Here is a 16,011-nt window from a genome sequence, read left to right on the forward strand (position 1 = left end):
TAATCGTGTATAATATATTTGACAAATTTTTTATTTAATATTAATATATATATAAATTATTAAATATATCTCTAATTAATGTAAACAAAATTATTCACTAACTTTCTAAATTTAAATGTTTCATATTTTGCGAATCATAATATATATGCGATCGAACACCCGTCTCGTATTTTCAATATAAATAAAATAGAAATATTTTGTAACAAAACAAATATTTAAATCATTGCGACGAACCGAACGTAAAATGTCGCTACAATAGAAAATAACCGAACGAAGAATAAAACTAGCAAAAAGAATAAAAAGAAAAGGTGATAGGTTGGAGAGAGGTAGGAGAATTTTTATTTAAGAACGTGTAAATGCTCATAAAATGATACGGTGGTAAAAATTTAGTCGCATATGTATGCGACATCACGAAGATGATGGTAGTAGCTATCTCTTTTCAACTTTTCTTTTTTGAACTACCGCGTTCTGCCATTTTCTTTTTTTTTCTCCATCTGTCTCACCCCTTTCCAACCTTTCTCTCTCTCTCTTTCGTTCTCTGTCTTTTCTCGTGTACACACACACCATCTTTTTTTTCCTTTCCTTTCTTTTCTTTTCCTTTGCTTTTTTTTTTTTGGAAGAAAACAAGGAAAGGAAAAAAAAAAAGAAAAGTAGAAAAAGGGTTGAGATTGGAGAGCGTGCGCGAGCAAATGTTTAATACGAAAATTTTTCCCTCCCTTTCTTTCTCCTCCTTCTCCTCCTCCTCCTCCTCCTCCTCCTTTCTCATATTTCTTTCTCTCTTTTCGGAAATTTAGCTGGATTAGAGATGGAATTATACATCTCCAAGGTTGGTAGGAGGATTTAATCCGCATGAAACACGATGGCAGGCACGGATTAAGCATCCCTCCAAAAGAAGAATTCGCTGCTTCTGACACGTACGTCCCAGGGATGATAATCTGATTTTTTATGAACGACCATTCTAGCCGTTCTATCCCTTCCCTTCCCTTCCCCTTCACCCTTTCATCCCTTAGATTTCTTTACTTACATATTAAGAATTTTGATTCTCTTTTTATAACGTTTCGTAATTATGCTTAGTCTTACATTTTTATTATTACAAACGTTTCGATTAAAGATCTCACACGTATTTATTTATTTATTTATTTGTTTTTTACGAATTTCCACGATTATTTGTATCCTGATTCGAGATGACGTAAGGAAAAATTTCAATTAATAACGATGTACACGTTTCGTTAGTAATTTTGTTAACAACGCTCAACTTTTCGACCAAATTTAAAAATGAAACTTTTCAACTCATTAACATTTATTTGAAATAACGAAATATTCATCGCAATTAGTCAACGACGATTAATGTTCATTTTCTAAATTTTCTTTAATAACGCATTACTATTGCCATTCGAAAATTCTATCGGATTCTAACAGATTATGTTTTCAACTCATTAACATTTATTTTTAAACGATTGAAGAAATTTCAATCTCGATTAGGGTTACGAATATTTTCATATATATATATATATATCTTATCTCTTTTTAATTTTATATTTTTATTTTATTTAAAAGTAAAAAAAGAAAAAAAGATAGAAACATATTTGAAAGCAACGTTACTGCTCGCGTTTATTCTTTCTAGTCTTCAACACTTGATTTTAATTGCATTCGTTAAATTCATTTGCGGAAGAGAGTCTCTCTCTCTCTCCCTCTTTCCCCCTCTCTCTCTCTCTCTCACTCTCTCAACGCACTCTCGGTTGTCCCGAGAGAGCTTACTCTGATTCGCCACTTCGTCTTAAACGTGTGTAGGTATATAAAGTACACGCTATATTATATACATCCATACACGTTTATATCTAAACATAACATATATACTAACACACACACACATACTTATTCTCTCTTAATCGTGTGTTCATATTAACACGTGTCAGGCTTTTAAACTCATACTAATATAAACTCCAAGTCTCGAGCCCTTCTTCTGTCACGGATCTAGTACTATGAATAGATTTAACAGTTATGGTTGTTAACAGTTGTTACTTGTTGAAACTTCAAAGATTTATGATAATAATATACTTGCATCGTTATAAATTAATTTTCTCATCCCTCTTTTTTGTCTCTTTTTTTTCTTTTTTTTTTTTTCTTCTTTCTTTTCTCTTTGACGATAATTAAATAAAATTACGTATACTTCTCGTGAGTTACATAAAACAAACTTTATTATGTTAATTTTAATTTGTATATAAGAATGATATTTGACTCTTTCGTATTTATTCGAATTAAAAAAGAAATTAATATCTCTTTTTCACAATTGAATACGAAATTTAATTAATCGTGCTATATACTCGATAATGTTTAAATAAAAGAATTATTAATTAATTATATCACGTGGTTTATATCATCGTTAAATAATTCATTTATAATCGTACGTACGTAATCACATTTCACGTTACCGTGTTTCGGAAAAAGTAAATAACATTTTGTCATTTAATATGCATTTTTCAATGATTTATTTATTATCGTTAGATCAAATAACATCTGTAAAGTTGTTAGAATTTGTTTATGTAAAAAATTTCATTTCAAAGGGTTGCCCATTACGCATAATCAATTCTCACATTTCTGATCCGTCTGTGTCTGACTGTGTCTGACTGTTTGTCTCTTTTACTACTTGTACGACTAGACGAAGTAGGAAGTGACGGTTGCGAGTGTAACTGGCGCCATTTCCGTTCACCGAATTGCCGCGTCGATCACGTAGACAGATTTATCGTCGACGAGCAATACACTAGAAAACTTCTCCTCGTTCTCTTCCCTGTCCAAAATGAAACGTGAAATAAATTCCAGAATAGAAGAAGAGATAGAGGTCCACCACCACCAACTTGTTTTTCGATCAGTACGATGTTCCATTCATATAGATATTTTATTTTCCTTATTCTTATTAATATTTTATCAATTGATATGATGAATAATGTGTGATATAAATTTGTTTGCGATTAAAACTAACAATTCACAAATTCTAAGATTTATAATACGAAATATAATGTTCAAAAAAAAATAATCTACTATTAAAAACAAATTGATACACTATATAGAATTATTGAAAATTATAATAATCTAATTATCAAAATGATAAAGGAAAAACTATGAAACATCATTGAACATATTCTGCTGCATCGAATACACTTACAATAGAAATCAACATCGAATATTAATAAGACCTTACGAAACAATTTGAATGAAACTAAACACACCATTCGAAATCTATTACACTTTTTTTTTCAAGAGATAAATTTCACGAATATTTTCTAAAACGGATATCCACGTATTTTTAAATCATCGGATAATCGTATTGACGAAACCTATACGATAAAAGAAGTGGTCACTAATGACCCCATTGTTAAATTTGACACCACTTCAAAATAAACTTTAACCGAATACTATCGTAGACAAAATTTCAAATTGAAATTTTGTTGAAAATAGATTTAGATTTAATAAAACTTTCATTAGAACCCGATCCTTTTATGGAATATCCGAAAGTCTCGATGGAATTCACGCTCGATATCATCCCCCTCCTCCTCCTCCTCCTCCTCCTCCTCGTGGCTTTCTAACACGAGGAGTGAAATAATTCGGGGAACGCGAACATTCGTGTCGTTCCGGTCCTCGTCCTCGTCCTCGTCCTCGTCCTCGTCGTCGTCCGAGAATTTCTACCTTTCCGTAACGTTTTCCGCGGGAAATTTCCTTCACTCGATGTTAACCGAGTCCAACTGTTTACGATATAGCCATGTATGGCGAGAGAATTCGTAGCTACTGCACCGGCACCACCAAGTTTTACTTCCACCCACTTTCGAAACCTCACCTTTCCCCCTTCCCCCTTCCCCCTTCCCTATTTTCTCTCACTTCGTTACACTTGCCAAGCTTTGTGAGAAAAGGATACGCGATCGTACTAATACATTTAAATATGTACATACACATATACACGCGCGCGTGTGAGTGTACTTCTCTTTCACTGTAATGCATCCAAATGTGCATCTACGTGTGTATGTGTTTGCGTGTATAGTAACGTGACATAAACTAGTATAAAGTCACACTGCGCAGCAACCAACGACCCGTTATTTCGTATTTCACGAATTTGATTTTCACTTGGCACGTATATATGTATATGTGTGTGTGTATAAAGGTATGAACTTTACATATACCAACTCTTGCTTGCTTTTAGGATTCTTGAGAAAGCTGAGAGAGAGAGAGAGAAGGAAGTATATATAGTTGTAAGTTCCTCCTCTCATTCTTCCTTCCCTTCTCCTCCCCCTCAGTTCCTCCTCCTCGTTTGTTGGCTTTATTTTCTTCCAGAATTCAATGTTTCCAACGGGCAGTAGGTATACTAACGTTGAAGTTGTTTAATGAGAGTACTCGGACTCTCGTCAACGTTTAAAACACTTCTTAAACGTTTCCGAATGTATTTGAAATTATTACACACCACCCCCTACTCTCCCGTTGAATAACTTTTTCAAAGATGAAACGTTTCGTATATATTTAAGATACTTCCAATCTTCTTAAACGTAAATATATATTTTTAGTCTCGTGGTGGTTTCATTGTTTAAAGTTTTTTTTTTTCACGTATCTCATAACGTCTGTTCGTTACTTTATATTTTGTATTAATAACATTTATATTCGTATATTTTAAATTATTTAATAATAGAATTTAATATGACTGAGATGACAGTGTAAGACGAGTATATTGAATATTTTGTATTGATTAATTTAGAATTATTTAATAGTAGAATTTGAATAATCTAATTTTGTTAACAAAAATCAGTCATACTAATTGTTCCTGATTTCTCTTAACGATAATAATATTAAAATAATTTCTGATCGATTTTTGAAATGTATTTCTTTCTTCAAAGTTTCAAAATTAATTACATATATTAATTTTCTAATATAAATTTTGTTGAGAACAATAATTTACGATAGACTTTAAGCGATGTTGGCCCATATCTTTCGTTTTTTTTATTTCTCTATCGCATAGCATCCTTTTATTTCTTTTATTTCTATTTGTACCTTTTTTCTTTATCTCTTTCTTTCTCCCTCTTTATCTCGTGAGGATTACACGAGAGAAAAGTCGTAGAGAAACATAAAGTTAGGAGTTTCCGATGTGACCAAAATGTCCGGTCTCTCGTGACACCTCAGTTCGTTTCACTTTGTATATCAAACATTTTATTTCGATCCAAAAGTAGAGAGAAAACCATCATAGGCAACGACCAGCATCCCTCGGTGGTTCTCTTCCTACTTCAAAACCACATTTCTAACTTTTATTTAAACTCACTTTTCTAACTTCTATATTCAAATATTACGTTCCGTCATATTTCAATCCCCCTCTTCCCCTTCTCCCCTTTTTCATCATTTTTAATTCTATCTTATATTCTATTTATATTTTCTCTCATTTATTTTTATTTATTTTATGTCATTTTCTTTTTTAAAACAACATCGGATCCTCGTGTATTACTCGTCGTTATTAAATTTATATATTTATATAATATTAATTAAATTTATATTTATTATTTTATTAAATTTTTATTTATATTTATTTATTTAATTTATTATATAATTATATATATTTATTTAATTTATATTTATTATATTATTAAATTTATATTTATATATTATATTAATAATTAATATTTATATATTATATGTTATATTTATATTATTATATATTATTTATTTATTTATTTATTTATTTATTTATTTATTTATTTATTTATTTATTTATTTAAAAGAGAATGAAGATTATTATATATAAATATGATCGATCGAAAAAAACAAAGAGACGCGTGTGTATTTAATTTTATATTAATCCATATTATTGTATCTTTTTCTCTCATCTTTCTTTTCTCTTCTTCTACGTATTTACATTTACCGGATACTTTTTTCCTTTACTTAGTACTTTCATTTTTGATTTGATTTTATTTTATAATATTTAATCTCGGTGTATATACAAACCGAGAATTTATTTATCAAAAGAATATCTCTACGTTTAATATATTTGTTCCTGCATCTGTTTTTTTTTCTTTTTCTTTTTCTTTTTCTTTTTCTTTTCTTTTAGATTATTTTCCAACGAAGTGCACGATGCATTTTGTTGAAACGCATTTTACGTAATAATCATCCGTACCATTATAAAAAAAGCGTTTTCTCATTCTAACTTTTTGATAGAAATGAAATTCTTCAATTCCATTTTTGTTTCTTTCTGTATTTTCCCTCTCTCGCTCTCTCTCTATCTTCTCCTTCTCCTTCTTCTTCTTCTTTTTTTTTCACGAGAGTTGCTTTGAGAATGTTCCGTTCCTTTAGATTCGAGAAACTTTATTTCGATCTTAGAAAAGGAATAGGATGAAAGAAAGAGAAAGACTTTCTCAATGTACCGATGCCCTGAATTTGTATCTTCTAGTGTCCCGGAACAGTATAGAACACACTGTATAAAATTTTTTTTCTCTCTCCTTCTATCTATCCCTTTAGTTTTTTCATTTTTTTTTTACATCCCTTTTTATTTATATTCTTTAACAATTACAAATAGAAATAATTCGTTCAAATCGATATAAGCATACAGATTTTCATAATATAATTAATAAAAATAATAATAATAATTGGCACGTAAAAAAAAAAGTGTCACGAAGTAAGGGAACAAAAATTGTTCAAATTTTATCGAATAATATTTAAATCGTTCATGGATAGTTAATTAACGCTAAAATCGAAAAAAAAAGATAAAAAAAGTATTTCGAAAAATTGGTCAAATTATTCCTAAGATAAAAAAGGAAAAAAATGAGAGAAAAAAAGGATAGGAAAGAAGATAATACTCTAAATCGAATGAATATCTTCTTCTATATTTTTTTTCTTCTCTTCTTTTTATTTTTAATCGCCCAGCCGAATGATAATAAGAACGAATCGTAGTTCGAAGCTTCGTGAAAAAATTCTCGGAGGTGTTCGAATATTTAATAATGAAAAAAGCGCGTTGGAAAGAATAACGAACAACGCGATGAGAAGAAAATGAAGAAAAGGTTACGAGGGGGGGGGGTGGACGGGGACGTAAAATGGGGGAAGGGTTAGGGCGCGAGGGAAAGGATTTTTATTGAATATTTTAAGAATTCTTAAAGCTCGTTAAGTAAAAGAGAGAGAGAGAGAGAGAGATAAAGATAATAAAAAGCGAAATGGAATTAGCTCGATGAAATTCCGGCTAAAGTCGCATAGATTTAACAATTTTGAATTAGGTATTCCTCGTTAGGGGAATATTTTTTGTCAGATAACTGTATTACACGTCGAGATAAAAGTATTTTACACATCGCGATAATATCAGTTCGAAGTATTCCACCTTCCCGTGAAAGTTCTGCCATTCGAAAAAGTTCAATTGTTTTAATGAATTGTTATGCAGATATGTTGAAAAAGTTTCGATAGATTATATCAATCGATATTAAACCCCCTCTATCGATTATTAATTTACGCATCCAATTTTCTTTTTTTCTATCAGATTAATATCCTTTCGTTAAAATCATTCGATCCTTTGACCATTATTTCATAAATTATTAACGATAATTAGAAAATATAATATTGTGAAAAAAAGAAAAAATATTAAAATAATATCGCACGATTGTGTTTAATAATTAAATAAAAAATTTTGTTTTATACAAACGTAACAGCATTTAATAGAAAATATTTCGATGAAACATATAAAAAAAATGTGTATGACGTAAAGAATAATCTTTTACTTCGTGTACTTTGTTAACGAAAAAACAAAAAAAAGAAACAGAAAAATAACACGTGACTGTGTTAGAAATAGTATTTATGTTCGTACGTACTTTTTTGTACTACACGGTAACGTTACCGAGCACGCGTAACACAAGCCAAAGACGTTGTTATTATGATTGATCGTTATCTTCCCTCCAGGTTGTTTATAACATTGGTTTAGCTTTTCTTTGTTGTTATTCTTCAGTTTCGTTTCAACCGTCGTAGCTTACACTTGATCTTATCTATATTTTTACAAATTATTCGAATAAACGTACATTAAACAATGGTGCATCGTTAAAAAAGCATTCTTATGATGCAAACGTGTTAAAACATACACAGTGGTGCATTATTTTCTCATCCTCGATTTGCTGCACTCAATAGATTATTCTAAAAAGTTATAATAAAATGCATGTACCATTCTAAATGAATCTTTCATCGATAATTCAATCAAATAACATGTACCACCTTAGTTTGAAAATAATGTATTACACTGTTATAATTTGATATTTAATTTTTTATCAATGACCAATTAATCATATTTAAACTTCAACATTTTTTAACAAGCATAATACACTTTATTCTTCTTTATAATGCAACTAGATTAACACGTACACAGTGGTGCATTATTTTCTCATCCTCGACTTGCTGTTGCACATCTTTGATTACTCAACAGACTATTCTAAAAAGTTATAATAAAATGCATGTACCATTCTAAATGAATCTTTCATCGATAATTCAATCAAATAACATGTACCACCTTAGTTTGAAAATAATGTATTACACTGTTATAATTTGATATTTAATTTTTTATCAATGACCAATCAATCGTATCTAAACTTCAACATTTTTTGACAAGGATCATACACTTTATTCTTCTTTATAATGCAACTAGATTAATACGTACACAGTGGTGCATTATTTTCTCATCCACGATTTGCTGCACTCAACAGACTATTTTAAAAAATTATAATAAAATGCATGTACCATTCTAAATGAATCTTTCATCAATAATTCAATCAAATAACATGTACCACATTAGTTGAACAATAATGTATCACAGTGTTATAATTAGATATTTAATAACACGTACACAGTGGTGCATTTTTCTCATCCGCGATTTGCTGCACTCAACAGACTATTTTAAAAAAATTATAATAAAATGCATGTACCATTCTAAATGAATCTTTCATCAATAATTCATCAAATAACTGTACCACATTAGTTTGAAAATAATGTATCACAGTGTTATAATTAGATATTTAATTTTTTATCAATGACCCATCAATCGTATCTAAACTTCAACATTTTTTGACAAGGATCATACACTTAATTCTTTTGTATAATGCAAATTAATACAAACACAGTAGACGACATCTTCGATAACCCGAGATAAAAAGAACCGAAAATAAAAATTAACAAAAATTTGAAAATAAAAAAAAAAGCATATAATAAGATGTAGCGTTAAATAAGCGTGTTATTTCATGTCCCATTAGAAAACTTTGATACTCGTTAGGAAGGTTTCTCCATCGTAGGTACTAACCTTCGGATTATTGAGAATTCCTCGAGGCGTTCGAGCAGCCAGCCGATGGATATACACCGGAGCTCCGGATATTCCTTCGGACAATGGTCGTTCAGGAAGCCATTGAACAATCTCTGCCCCTCTCACCCCCTCACTCACCCTCTCACTCTCTCCTCTTACTGCTCGCATAGTTTGCGAATTATCGACGCGCTTGCCGCTGATATTATTTCGATGCGGCCCCGTTTGCTCCTACGAATTCCTCATCTCGTTGCTACTCCTTCCTCTTACCCCCCCTTTCACCCCTTTCACCCCTTTATACCCCAACCCTTTCCCTTCCCTTCCTCTTCTTCTTCTTCTTTTCTTTTTCTTTTCCTCCACCCTTTATCCACCACCACCACCACCCTTCGACGAATAGGTGAAAAGTTTTTCGTGAGAAAGTTTCGTTTGTTCGGAAACCGAACGAAGCGTTTCAATTCCTGAACGCGTTTTCGAAAGAGAGAGAGAGAGAGAGGCGCGAGAATCGTGAGAAAAATGCGCCTTGGATGAAGGGGTAGTTCAGAAAAGAAAGGAAAAAACAAAAAAGGATGAAGAATGAAATAGAAAATTTAGGAGAAGGTAAGTCGATCGGGAAAAACTTGTTCTTCATCGAGCAACGAACGATTTTTCCGTCTGAAAAAATTCTTTTAGTACCCAAACCACCATCACCACCATCCCCACCCCCCTTCTGTCTTATACTCTTTCCTTATTTTCTTTTTTTTTCTTTAGAATGTTTTATAATCGTCGAACGTAACAGTGTGTGTGTGTGTGTGTGGGAGAGAGAGAACGAGAGATACTTTTATTTCGAAATTAATTAAAAATTGAAATTAATTCCCATTAATTCATATTATCATACTTATATCGAACTCCGTAAATTAACTTTATGAAATAATATTCCTATTGTCAGGACTTTCGAGTTCGAACTATCGTTGATAAACGATAATGCATTTTGCAATGTTTTTTTGTTTTTTTTTTTTTTTTCTACACGCGTGTATTGTCGAAAACATTCGTGAAACGATGATATTGAAATAAACATAATTGAAATCGTTATAAAACGTATAATACTTAGGATAGATTGAAAATTCTAAATCACATTGATCATTTGAATTTCAATTCGAATTGTAGAAACACGGTAACGTGGTATTCAATAAGAATGTAGTAGATTGATGGGGGTAAGGGATTGTACAAAACGAATGTTGTCACATTAATCTTGTGTAACTCTTCTCTCTCGATCGACGAAAGTAAAATAAAATAAAATAAAAATAAAAAAGAAAAGAAAAGAAAAGGAAAGAGAGGAAAATTCGACTCTGTTTGTTTAACTCTGTGAAGAAACTCCTTACGAGAGGAAAATCGTTTGGGGGGGGGAGGGAATAAATACTAAACGGGTTTTAGCTTAGATATATTCTACGATTCTACTTGCTAGCTTGTTTCATGCGACGTAAGGAAACGATAAAAGAATGCGAAACGAACGTTCCCGAGGGTAGTGGAAAGAGAAAAAAAAAAAAAACAGAAAGTAAGAGAGAGAGAGAGAGAGGGGAGAGTCTTGCGAAAAAAGAAAAGGTGCTCGTAAGACATCTAGCTTGCTGGTAAAGTAGAAAAATAGAGAAAGGAAATAGAATGAAATAAAGAAAGAAAGAGAAAGGAGAGGAGAAAGAAGAAGAAGAAGAAGAAGAAGAAGAAGAAGAAGAAGAGAGGCTGGAAAATGCTGATCCGCATTCCCGAAACGCCCGGTATTCCGGTGGTATTGCACGAAATTGCAGTACTCTGTCCGTGTCATTCTCCGGCCGGTTCCTGCATTCTCTTTCTTCCTTTTTATCCGTTTTTCCTGTGTGTATTTCTGTCCCTGTCTTTCAACCAACTTTCTCCCCCATATTTTTTCCTTCTTCTCATTCCTTCCGACACTGCTTACGTTCTTTAGCAGGACAAGTTGCTCTCTCTCTTTCTCTCTCTTTTTCTTTCTCTCTTTTCTTTCCATAAAGGGTGATTTTGAATTCTGTCTAAGTGATTGTTAAATTCTTATTTAATGTTATAATGATTGGACTTTGTACATTTTGAACGTCGTGTTTTTTGATTATTCTGTTTTTTCTATTTTTGTAATTGTTTTGAAACCAAAGATTTCGTTTTTTATTTTAGGATTACTTTCCTTTTTTTTTCTTTTTTATTTAATACATTGTCATTATTACGAATATACTATTATATTGTTATCTTTCGACGCCATGCAGAATAAATATATGTTTGATATCGTTGTAATAATAAATAACTTTACGTAACGAATTTTGATTTTCGGTTAATTTTGATTTCGTTTATTTTCAGGGCCGAAGAATATTTTCAAGGCCCAAGATACGAGATCGACTTTTCAACGAAGGTACACAAGGTATTTACGTATTCGTTTATTAAAATAAGAATTTTTAAAGAAGATAAGAAATCATTTTTTATTGTATTTGTTTTTCAAAATTTCTATAATAATAATAATTGGAATTTAATTTAATTGAAAATTTGTTTCAGTCAACCGATTCGTCTTAATTTTATGTGTTCCATATTTTACGTAGTACAATGTAGATTTTATTTTCTACACGCGTTAGAGAATATAATTTGAAGAAATTTATATTCGATGATTAAAGTATATTAAAGTATGTTATTTATTATGTTATAATAGTATATTATAATAGTACTCGATTTTTGCAAGGATTATCTTCCGATATTCCTCGATTCGCATCAACTTTTTTATTACACTGTTTCTTCTACTATCATTTTCTCTACAACAACTTGCGATTTCCGAATCCAATTTCCGACCAAAGCGTAGAAAGTATTCCGATAAAAGGAAACTATTCGATTTACAATAAGCGAGTCAGATGCAACAAGTAAAAGTTTATTATAATTATACGATGAAATAAAAATCTTTCGATTTTCTTTATTTTTTCCTTTTTTTTCTTATCATGACAACGATTACAATAGATATTCTGAACAAAATAAATTAATAAACAAAACAAAAAAAAACAACGAGGTATTTAAAGTATAATACTAAAAAATTGAGAACACATTATACGTGACAAACAAAAAATTAATTTAGATATATATAACGTAAATAATTAAATAAGTCGATAAAAATTTCTCTTTCTTACAAAATTGAGCTGCATAAAATCTTTCTCAAAACAAAAGAAAAAAAGAAACAAAGAAGCAATTGCGAAGCATGAAATGTTGAAACGTTGTATGTTTTCTCGCGATAAGGAGGATAAATCGGTATAAAGTAAAAAAAGAAAAGAGAAAGAAAGAGGTGGTTGAAATAGGATGAAGGGGTTGAGGGTGGGGACGTAGGGAAGGAGGGAGGGTAGTATGACAGTACAAAGAGAAAGAGAATGAGAGAAAGCTGTGAGCTTTGGAAACTAGTATCGCAACGGGTCGTGCATCCGTGATTGTACTGGCAGTCACGTTTACGGTACAGAAACTATCGGAATTTGTAGGATATATACATATGTAGATATATATATATATATATACATGCATGCATTCACATATACGCAATGTCCTATTGTGTCTTTTACGATGCATGCAACTCGATTTACGAATAGCATTGCAAGTGCTGTTTACCTTTCAATCTGCACATTTTTATCGATTTGCTTTTACCTTGGTTTTTTCTTTTTCTTTTTCTTCTTTTTTTCCGCCTATTCTTTCCGTTCGAGAATTCATTTTAATATTCTTTCATTTTTAACTCACGTATTATTATTATTATTATTATTATTTTATTATTGTAATTATAATATATATTTTTCAATTTTTCTTTTTTTATTTTATAATATTTTCTACTCTAGCGATAATTTTTTCTATTAATAAAAATATTTGTTATACTGACGCGTACGTTTAACGAATTGTTAAATATAATATTATTAAAAAAAAAGAAATACACGCGCGAATCTCGCGTTGTGGCAAATCTTTCGAAGAATTTTAATTTGTTGAAGGGATCACCGATTTACTACCCACACGTTGGCATTATTGTTTGTATGATTGTGTTTTTAATATTTGAAAATATAATTTTCATTTACGCGAATTGAAAAGCTTTAAGGGACATCAAATGATATTTTCCGATTATTCCTTACGGTCTTTATTTTCTCTGTATTAATTCTCAACGCGTCGTTAATAGAAAATGATTTTTCCTCGTCCGTATGACGAAGCAATTTTCCAAACTCACCTGTTAACTCTTTTTCCCATAACGGATATTTTTCTATCTGGAAACGATGATGAATTTTCAAAGGAAGTAATTAAAATGACAGATCGATTAGAATCGATAAAGCGAATGTCATATTTTACGTTTTTTAAAAGGGATTTACACACACACACACTCAGGCATATATTTGATCTTACAGTACGTTGTTGGAATCAAATTTGCGAATAAAATGAAACGTCTTACAATAAATAAATTCAAACTAAAATATAAAATAATCAAAATACAATTGGCCTGAGTCCATATATTTTTTTGATATAAAAATCTCGCGTATAAAATAAAAAATGAATTTAAAATCATCGTCAAATAACTCGATTCGTTTTAATAATATTTAAATGTCGCGATAAGATGTTCACATTACTTCCCATATGAAATAATCAAATAAATCTTTCATAAATATATTTCACGTGAAATAATTGAAAAAGCAACACCCCCGTAGATACGTAAACTATGGTATTGTAGATGTCAGTAAGGTGATAGGATCAAACCAAACCCTGGATCGAAGTAACGGAAATTTGATTCCTCCAGCTTGTAATATCACGAGCGTCTGCATATTCGGCAAAGATACATATTCGCTATATACATCCATATCTTTACATGCGTGCTACAAATTCACATGCAAGTATATACAAAACATATGTACATCTAAACATACATACATTACATACATTACATACATTACATACCAACATATATTCTCATATGAAATCTACATACGAATAATACACTCATGTAAATACGTGTTCTTGGTATCCATCTCTTCCTCCCCCTCTTCACCCCCCTCTTTCTCTTTCTCTCTTTCTCTTACGATTCTGAATTTAGTACTCATTGTTATTTAATTCGGTACAAGAATGAACACATTAATGCACTTAGAATGTTCGATGTTACTCACATGCACACACATACACGCACGTAAACACAAATACAACTCTTCATATTTCTCGCGTAAAACCGTTTCGTCTGTAAACTTAACTACATTCTAGTGAATTAGTTTCTAAGCGTTCGATTAAATTTGTTTAAATAATCGATTATTCTAGAAAATATAAATAAACGCAAAAACATATTTATTAACTTTTTCAAAGTAATAAAAATCAAATTTATCATCCAAAGTATAAGAAAACTTTTCGATAGTACGATACCGAAAGAATAAAACACGCGTAAAACACTTACTCCTTATTTATTTTCTTCATTTTCTACAAAGTATCACGAAGTATTATAACGCGTATCGATTGTGTAAGTGAAATTCGATTAGAAATGTGCCAGCAGATATTCGTGAGATAGAGATAGTTCTTTCATTTCTTTTTCTTTTTTATTTTTTTTTCTAAGATCAGGAAAAAGTTTCTAGGAAATATATATATATAATGCGAAAATTTAATTCTTTCGAAAGGATCTCATAGACGATATGCTAGGATATGGTTCTTCTATTATATGTTCCGTATATATGAGAGTGTATGCGTGTATCACAGTTCTTTTTTTTTTACATACGTTATATACAAATTTCTATATATATATATATATATATATATATATTTATATATATGTGTGTGTGTGTGTGTAACGCGTCAGCGATAAATTGTATAGTTCAGTTAAATCGTGGAAACCTTATGCACATATATACACATATACACATACATATGCATGAACATATACGCTGGTAGTTCTCATTCGACTTAATGACCGAATTAAAAGTTCCGTACGAGTTTTCCACCCTCCCTCCCCCTCTCCCTCGCTCTCACTGTGTCTTTTTTTGGGTTATTTGCCGTTACACTCAATTACTGTCTATTACTCGTTCAATTATTTTTTTTGTTCTTGCAAGTATTTTCTTCTCTCTCTTTCTTTCCTTTCGTTACCCCCCTCTCCCCGCACCTCCCACTTTACGCACCCTCTCTCCCATTTCCATTCCGATTCTCATTCGGATCCAATTGTTCTTTTTAGCATTCTTTCCCTTTTTCTCTTCTTCTATTATCCCTAGGATTTCGGAAAGAATACAAATTTCATTTGCCCTCTCCCTTAATTTCTTCAAATCAATTTTTAATATCTTCTGTTTTTACTTATGACAAATTTAGGTATTATATTGATATTTTATTTGATTTCGATGATTGTTACTTCGCGTTTTTTAATAAATTCGATGAATAGTTTCTATTTTAGTTTTTTTTTTTTGTTATTCTTATTTGTAAATAATAATTCTATAGTATAATATAAACGCGTGTTTAATAAAATGTGAAATTCGTGTATGCGGTAAATGAAAAATAGATTTTTAATAACTGATGTTGTGTGCATCTCATAGAATATATTCATCCCATAGACGTTAGTGTTTCATCGTAAAAGGAAGATGATCGGCTAGGTGGAAACAGGTCGTAAATTACAGAAAGAGAGAGAGAGAGAGAGAGAGAAATCTAGGTTACCTCCGCACTTCCGTTCGCATAGTCTCGATTAAGATCGTTATACGAAGTCCAGGATGGGGTTGGAAATTTTATACTTGGAAAGGGGG

General features: G+C 31.0%; 1 protein-coding gene across 1 annotated transcript in view; it reads left to right on the top strand.

Annotated features, from left to right (window-relative positions):
• The window catches only part of LOC122515243 (lachesin-like), a 121,876-nt gene that overhangs the window by 38,017 nt on the left and 67,848 nt on the right, over nt 1–16,011 (top strand). The window contains exon 2 of the mRNA XM_043632519.1: nt 11,615–11,675. The gene's annotated coding sequence lies outside the window, so the exon portion shown is untranslated. The remainder of the gene's footprint in view (nt 1–11,614; nt 11,676–16,011) is intronic.

The sequence above is a fragment of the Polistes fuscatus genome, unplaced genomic scaffold (assembly GCF_010416935.1).
Source record: "Polistes fuscatus isolate 324 unplaced genomic scaffold, CU_Pfus_HIC Scaffold17, whole genome shotgun sequence".
In the NCBI taxonomy this organism is placed as follows: Eukaryota; Metazoa; Arthropoda; class Insecta; order Hymenoptera; family Vespidae; genus Polistes; species Polistes fuscatus.